Source organism: Mytilus californianus, unplaced genomic scaffold (genome assembly GCF_021869535.1).
Source record: "Mytilus californianus isolate M0D057914Y unplaced genomic scaffold, xbMytCali1.0.p SCAF_11, whole genome shotgun sequence".
In the NCBI taxonomy this organism is placed as follows: domain Eukaryota; kingdom Metazoa; phylum Mollusca; class Bivalvia; order Mytilida; family Mytilidae; genus Mytilus; species Mytilus californianus.
Window position 1 is genome coordinate 56,131,447 of NW_026262593.1, and position 8,188 is coordinate 56,139,634.

Here is an 8,188-nt window from a genome sequence, read left to right on the forward strand (position 1 = left end):
TGGATTGGGGACGCTATATTCTTAAATTTTGACACTGAATCAGCCCTTCGATATGCGGCATGTTTTGTATTCTCTAGACTACTTTTATCAAGAAAGAACTGCAACACAAGCTACGTATTAAATGATATACAGCTGGTTGCGTATACATACATCCTGCACAGTAAATTGAGACTAACTACCTAGCAGGGAATTATACTTCCGTACTCTAGCACCGCTCGGGTCTCTTGATTGATAGAAAAGGGCCTTCATCATGGCTTTGTTTTTAATTGTTTGCTAAATTTATAAACAGTTTTTACTAGTAATTTACAAGTAGGTCATCAAATGACGGAATCTGTATCCCTTCTCTTTCTAAATGTATTCCAAGTAGAATTTGTTGACAAGACAATATTTTATTGAAGTTTCACTTTTTATAAAAACATTTATGAAATATAAATTCACATAATATATTAAACCAGAGCCACTCTTAAAAGAGTCTACATTAGTGTGACGGAATAAATATTTACATGAAATATATAAAATGTTTACTTTGAAACTGAAAAATTTGCTTTGATATTTTATTGCAAAGAAAATGAAAGTAATATACTTGAAGTGTACATTTTATATACAAACAAAAATTTATATACAAACAAAAATTTATATACAAACAAAAATTTATATAAAATGTACACTTTAATTATATAAATATTAAAGCAAATTTTTCAGTTTCAAAGTAAACATTTTCAACACTAAATTAAAATACAAATTTATCGTCATCAGTCATAATGTAAAAATCATGACAAAGAAATACAGCATGATCAAATAGATTACCATGTAAAAAAACACTTAGACAATTTCATGCGCGTTCGAAGCTTTTTTTATGGATTTTCGTTCAACAGGAACACCCAAAATCACACATTGAAGGTCAAGGATGTATAGGACAATAACACGTGATAAGCTGCATACCCAAAATCGGATCGAAGGTCAACTTTGTCTGAGGGAGTTGCAACCTTATTTATCAAACAATTTATTAATTTCTCAATTCTTAATCTCCATATATAACGTGCATTCGAAAATCATTCCTGTTTTCATAAGTATATGATGTATATGTACAAGTTGAAGACACAGGACGAACAACGACACTCGCCGACAGTTTCTCCTGTTTTGTAGCGAGTACATAAAATTTATTGTTTTTACCGACTAAATTTTGTTTTTATCCAGCAATTTAACCTTTACTTTTTGGTTTTTTTTTTCCAACTGTTGTATGATTTTCATACAAGTCTACATAGCTTAAACGCAAACTCCGGAGATGACTCATAATAAACTAGGATAAAACAACAATGTTAACATCACTGTTCGAAATAATCATATAAACAGAATAACACACGAAACTATCTTTAAACTATACAAATAAAGCAAAAATTTATTTGAAGCAATCTAATTGGCGGATTGCATGATAGAAATACAGAAACTAGTCATGCTTCACCTCTTTACACAATATTGCACTTCCACTCGAATATAAACATTTTACATGATGTCTGTATGCCGACTGGACAACAGTAAAAAAAAATACATAAGTACGGGTTTCGTTCTCCTAAAGTATATGAAAATGTAAATGAGACCGGAGAGGAATCATCAACAGATTATGAGGAAAGGGATCTTCTAAGAGGAAACTTGTAAAAAAGGGGAAAAAGGATCTAAGAGGATACTTGTACAATATGGGAAAAGGAACAGGAGATAAAACAAATTGACTTATCTAAGAGCTCTCCAAGTATTACCTATAATATATTGTTAATTCGATCTAAAAATATGGAATGTTTATAAACAACACTCCAATAATTATTCATACGGTTTTCCTACTCAAGATAGATTAAGTTTTACCTTTCGTTCTCAAAAACAATTTTACAACTGAGAAATGGTAAAGACGTACGACAAACGCCAACAGAATGACAAGAAATCGAACAAGACTGTTATCAATTATAATCTAAAAACCGAACAAAGACTGTTATCAATTATAATCTAAAAACCGAACAAAGACTGTTATCAATTATAATCTAAAAAACGAACAAAGACTGTTATCAATTATAATCTAAAAACCGAACAAAGACTGTTATCAATTATAATCTAAAAACCGAACTGTTAATCTATTAGCAGTGCAATAATTTATGAATTATACACATATTTCATTTCTAAGTATTTCTCGTTTCCACTTCTGGTTGTTGCTTCTGAGCGTCTTCCAGATGTATCGTTTGTGTTGATTACACAGCCTCCGCATAAAATGCCAATGGCTAGTATCCCATTAGAAAAGTACAGTATTGTTGCAGCACAAACCATCCAGAAAGAAATGAAAAAATATCTGTTGATGTTGATGTCTAGTACTTTTAAAATGTTCAATTCCAATATCATATCCATTTTCAGCTCATCGAAGGTTTGTATTGCAACGCCAAACGTTACCAAGCATACCAATAAAGCAGAACCTATTAATATAAATACATGTGAACTAGTATATATATTTGTTTAGGTGCCAGCTGAAGGACGCCTCCGGGTGCGGGAATTTCTCGCTGCATTGAAGACCTGTTGGTGACCTTCTGCTGTTGTCTGTTCTATGGTCGGGTTGTTGTCTCTTTGACACATTCCCCATTTCCATTCTCAATTTTATGTACTTTTTTTATATCTTAAACAAAAAAGTACAATATATATATACTCGAATACAGCTATACTGGATTGTAGAAAAAGGATTTGTTCGTTTGAATCCTTCATCACACATGATCGCTGTCTGCTATATAATAAATTAATATTATGGGACTGTTCTCAAAACAAAACTTTGACAAAACATGCATTATGGTATACTTTAAAATTATGGTTAGTTTAAACAATATTTAATTTTTCAAAAGTGCTCTAATTACAATTATACAATAGAAATACAGGGATTCGGACACAAGAAGAACTTAATATATAAATCCGTCCCCCTTAATTGTGGTTGACGGCCAGTAAACATGCCTGCAATAGTTATTATATATCTATTTGAATTAAGCATGCGTGTGAAAATGATGATAAGGTCATACAAATATTTTGTCTATAGTGTGACATGTGCGTATAATTTATATTAAGACTAACCAATGATGAAATTCTCCACAATTGACACAACATGGTAGATACGGACATGGTTAATCTTCCTTATCCAGATGAAATGCAGTTTCCAAATAGAAAACGACAGTGCACAAACGACGGCCACAGTTGCAAAGGATCTTGAAACTGTCCACAAATCTAAAAAGGTTTAAAAAAGTATTTAAGATGATTCTGCGTAAACGGAATTATGCTAATTTCAATAATTCTACCTTGAAACGTTGAAAATGATCTTGAAAACAATCACAAATATAAAAAGGTTTAAAAGAGTTAAATTGCTTCCGTGTAAACGGGATTATCCTAATTTAAAAAGCTCTACATTTAAACATTCACAAATTAATTGAGGGATATGCTGATAATAGATTGAATGGAATTTCAAGTTCAGTTCGACCGTGCAGAGAAGTTAAAATTGAATGAAATACATCGATTTCATTTTACTTCTTTGTTTTATAGCTTTTTATAGTTTGATTCTAACGTTATGGATACCCATATCTAGCAGACGGATGACCAGCCTAGTCATTGTCTGCCCAAATGTTTCACTTATTTCCCTACAACTATATATATAGAAATACATAAGGAGATAAGGTATGATTGCCAATGAGACAACTATCCACCAAAGTTCAAATAAAGGGGATGTAAGCAATTATAGGTAACCGTACGGCCTTCAACAGTGAGATAAACCAAAGGGCCCCGACATGAAAAATATGAAACAATTCAATTGAGAAAACTAACAGCCTAATTTACAATTAGAGAAAAACAAATATGACAGACATTAAGAAACAATAACCACTGAACTACAGGCTCCTGACTTGGGACAGGCACATAAAGAATATGGCCGTGTCAAACATGTTTGTGAGCATTCAACCCTCCCCTAACCTGAGACACAAGGTACAGATCTGAGAGTACTCGTAGTTACTGACAGCTAGTTCAAAGCCAATAACAACTAATAAAAAAATATCATGTATCTAAGACTAAAATATCAATCAGAACACATCCAACATCCAATGGATTCAGTGTAAAGACGTCTTTAACAGTCAGAAAAAAAAGAAGACCTTATGCAATGCCAAAACAAAGGTATCGACAGATTGTAGTACCGTTTAAGTGCATATGTGTATAACAAAACTATTTAGTATGATTTTAATTTACTGATAACAAAATCAATATTCATACCAATAAAAACAATATTCAAAGATTTAATTACAGTGTTGAATTGGTAACCTGTTATTTTGATTGTTGATTGTATTTGTTTATTCGCATACGCTGGATGCTTTTGTGCGCGGCTTCTGAAATAAATAAAACTTAAAACTTGAAAATGTAAAAAGTATGCATTATTACATTCCCTTATTCCAAAGGAACAGTAAATTGTTATTGCTTATGACACTTACCACATACCTTTCTGTAATATAAACATTCATATTTTCTAATCCTGTTAAATAAGTAAGAAATGGTATGATTGCCAATGAGACAACTTTTCGCCAGTGATGAAATGACATAGTTTGCAACTATAGCTTTGTAAAACTTAGTTTATTATTGAAAGTAACAACACTTTATTAATTCCCTCATCTTAATTTGGACTTCAACATCTCTCTGAAAAGGACCAATATATCTATTACACGGCATCAATTGTCTCTTTGTATGGCACTTCTTCGAGTGTGTGACGTTGTAAGATCGACCCAAGCCAGTTTAAACCCTAAAGTACTGAACTAAAAATGTGGATTACTCAGATGTTTTTTCGCTTATCTCGAAGCATTCAGGAGCAAAAGCAAAGACTGTACAGTTCAGATTTCGTATAATGTGTCTTTGTTGGCATACTTTTATCTTATTTACCATCGTTGTAAAAATATTTATCAAATCTAAAGTTTTGTTAACTATATTCAAACATACTTCTTATCTAGTTTATTCATTATTCCCAATTCAAAAATGTTGATAATGTAAAAAAAAAAAAAAAAAAATGAGAAAGCACATATCGCGGCCGACCTCTGACAAAAAATTAATATCATTTAATTAAGGAATGACTGTAATATTTTTTCTGTCTATGAAGAAATAGCATCAAAAATGTGGTGCACACTGAATAACCCGCGTAGCGGGTTATTTTAAAGTGTGCACCACATTTTTTATGTTATTTCGAAAAGACAGAAAACATATTACAATCATTTCTAATAATTTAATTCTAAATTCCATTTTAAACCGTAGTAAACCATGAAAAAACGTTGATGACGTCACGGTCACATGACAAAATTATGTCTATGAGCTGATAAACAAAACAACGTCAGCCAATCAGAAGACGCGGTACATCCAAAATTAAATTATTGCCTGATGTATAAAAAAAAATCAAAAATAATTGATACAATATACAAAAGTATATCTATTAATATATTAACATACTTATAATTCTGTTGGTCTTGTTTATTATCTTATCTAGTATTTCATTTCTATTTGTTTTGCTGATAGACTTGGTATATGAAAAATATTTAGCAAACAATGATAGATCATAACATCCATAATGTTTAAAGCACCACTGCCAAAGACCAATATACTCCTTCTCGACCATTTCAAAAATTTCAATGTTAAAGTCAGTTTCCACTGATATCAAAATCCAAAGTGGCGTTGAAAATCCAAGGACAAGCACAAAAAGTGCAACCATGGTCAAAACAAAGATAACTTTGTTCGCTCTGGTTAAATTCGTCCATTTTGTTGAGCATGGCATATTTATTTTCCCTTTTTTTAACATGCAAAGTACATTAATTGTCTATAAAAATTACAAAAAAATACAAGTTTTATATATCAGGCGTTGAGTAGGGAAAAGTCTCATATTTCCGATGAGTTTCCTCTATTAGCTTTGAATTATAAGTACCCAGTGCCATTGTTTAACTGTGGTTTTTTTTTAATATTACTGGGAAATGAATTTTTATAAGAGATGCTGTTATCCAATAAAACTTCAATATTTTGTAGGGTATTTTTGTTTGTGTGTTTCGGTTGTTTTTTCATTTTTTTATATTTCATTCATCATTTTTGTTTGGGCTTTGTAGCTAGGGAGCGGGGGTTACTGTTCTTTTATATTATTAGATCGCCATCGTGCAAGATTTATGCTATTCACTGGGACATATATAAAAGAAATGTTTATTTCAAGAACTCGTGTTTAGATAGATGTCGAAGCTGAACAAATCTTCTTCAGAAGTTAAAAGAAGATAAGAAATCATATTAACCTGTAAATAGGTAGTTAGAACTGTCTGACAATCTAGAGATGAATCAAACGTGAAATGAAAACTGTAGAAGACAAATGACAGTATTTACCCCTGGAATTATTTCATTCAATAGGAGGGTCTGGATCGTATCTTTCTGTATTCTATGTTTCATTTTACTGTGCTCTTCATCTCTTTGCCCATTATTCTCTATTCACTATATTAAAGCACTGCATTATTTTCCATTATTTATATTTAAGCACTCTATTATTCTCTATTCACTATATGTAAGCACTCCATTATTCTCTATTATTTATGTTTATACACTCCATTATTTTCCAGTCTTTATATTTAAGCACTCCATTATTTTCTATTCACTATATTTAAGCACTCCATTATTTTCTATTCTTTATTTTTAAGCACTTTATTATTCTCTATTTACTATATTTAAGCACTCCATTATTCTCTATTTACTATATGTAAGCACTCCATTATTCTCTATTTACTATATTTAAGCACTCCATTATTCTCTATTTACTATATGTAAGCACTCCATTATTCTCTATTTACTATATTTAAGCACTCCATTATTCTCTATTTACTATATTTAAGCACTCTATTATTCTCTATTTACTATATTTAAGCACTCCATTATTCTCTATTTACTATATTTAAGCACTTCATTATTCTCTATTCTTTATGTTTAAGCACTCCATTATTTTCTATTCTTTATTTTTAAGCACTCCATTATTCTCTATTTACTATATTTAAGCACTCCATTATTCTTTATTTTTATATTCAAGCACTCCATTATTCTCTATTCTATTGTTTTTTGTTGCATTTTTCTCTGTTGTTCATTTTTTTTTAAATTTATTTTCTCTTCTGGAAACTCAATTAATTAATGACTGTTAGACAAACTCTTATTAAAAAAAAGTGACAATTATATTCCTCAGATTTTCCTCGAGTAATAAAACAATGCAAATACCAGCATGTAAGCCTAGAATTATAACTCACTTTTTATGATTGATTGATTATTGGTTGCTTAACGTCCACTTGAGAACAAACCTTTTTTGTATATTAAAAATTACATATGTTTTTCTTTTTGAACAAAAGTGTCAATAGAACACCAGACGGCGTATCAAACCTTTAATTCTGAATTATTACTCCAATGAATAATTAAGCGACTGGATTATGGAGGGTCTGGATAGGGTTTACAGGATTTAGAATAATGGGCAAAAGTATGAAATAAGGGACAAAATAAAACATGAAATAAAGAATAGCGAAAAAGGCAGCACATATAAAAAATGGACAATAATGGGTTGCTAAAATATAAAGGTGTAATACCACCAAATCATAATACTTCACATCTGTTTTTACACAAAAAAGGGTCGAAAAAAATATTTTCATGATCTGACAGTTGTAGGAAGTTAACCCTGCATTTCATTGCAGAAAACAAATTCTGAGTCATAAACAAAGATCTTGGGTGTTTCAAAGAACCATTATTTTTTTAACTTGGTGTTTCCATAAAATATTTTGGAAACTTAAGGTAACATGGTTACTAAAGCTTGTAAACAGGTAAAAAAAGGGGTGATTTGATTTGATTGGTTAATTTCCAGTGATGATTATTATCATATATGCAATGAAATGTCATGTGAAATTTTGTTTATAGTACTGGACAGGTTAAAACTTTACTGATTCCAAGTATTTCTTTATTTGAAACAAATTAAGATAAATTCTGTACAATTTTTTGAAAAGTGCCAATTTAACAAAGACTAATCGGGGAAAACAATAGAGAATAGAGAAAAATGGCCTTATTAATCAGATAATACAGAAATCAAGCACCAATCATTCAGTCCTTCATTAATTGTGCGAGGCTACGTGGAAATAAAAAGCAACACATAAAC

General features: G+C 30.7%; 1 long non-coding RNA gene across 1 annotated transcript; it reads right to left on the reverse strand.

Annotated features, from left to right (window-relative positions):
- Positions 1–1,939: 1,939 nt before the first annotated feature.
- LOC127720366 (uncharacterized) lies at positions 1,940–5,837 on the reverse strand. Its single transcript, XR_007990709.1, has 3 exons — positions 5,488–5,837; positions 3,094–3,243; positions 1,940–2,453 (listed from the first exon to the last, which is right to left on the reverse strand). It is a non-coding gene; the product is annotated as an uncharacterized LOC127720366 (long non-coding RNA).
- Positions 5,838–8,188: the final 2,351 nt, after the last annotated feature.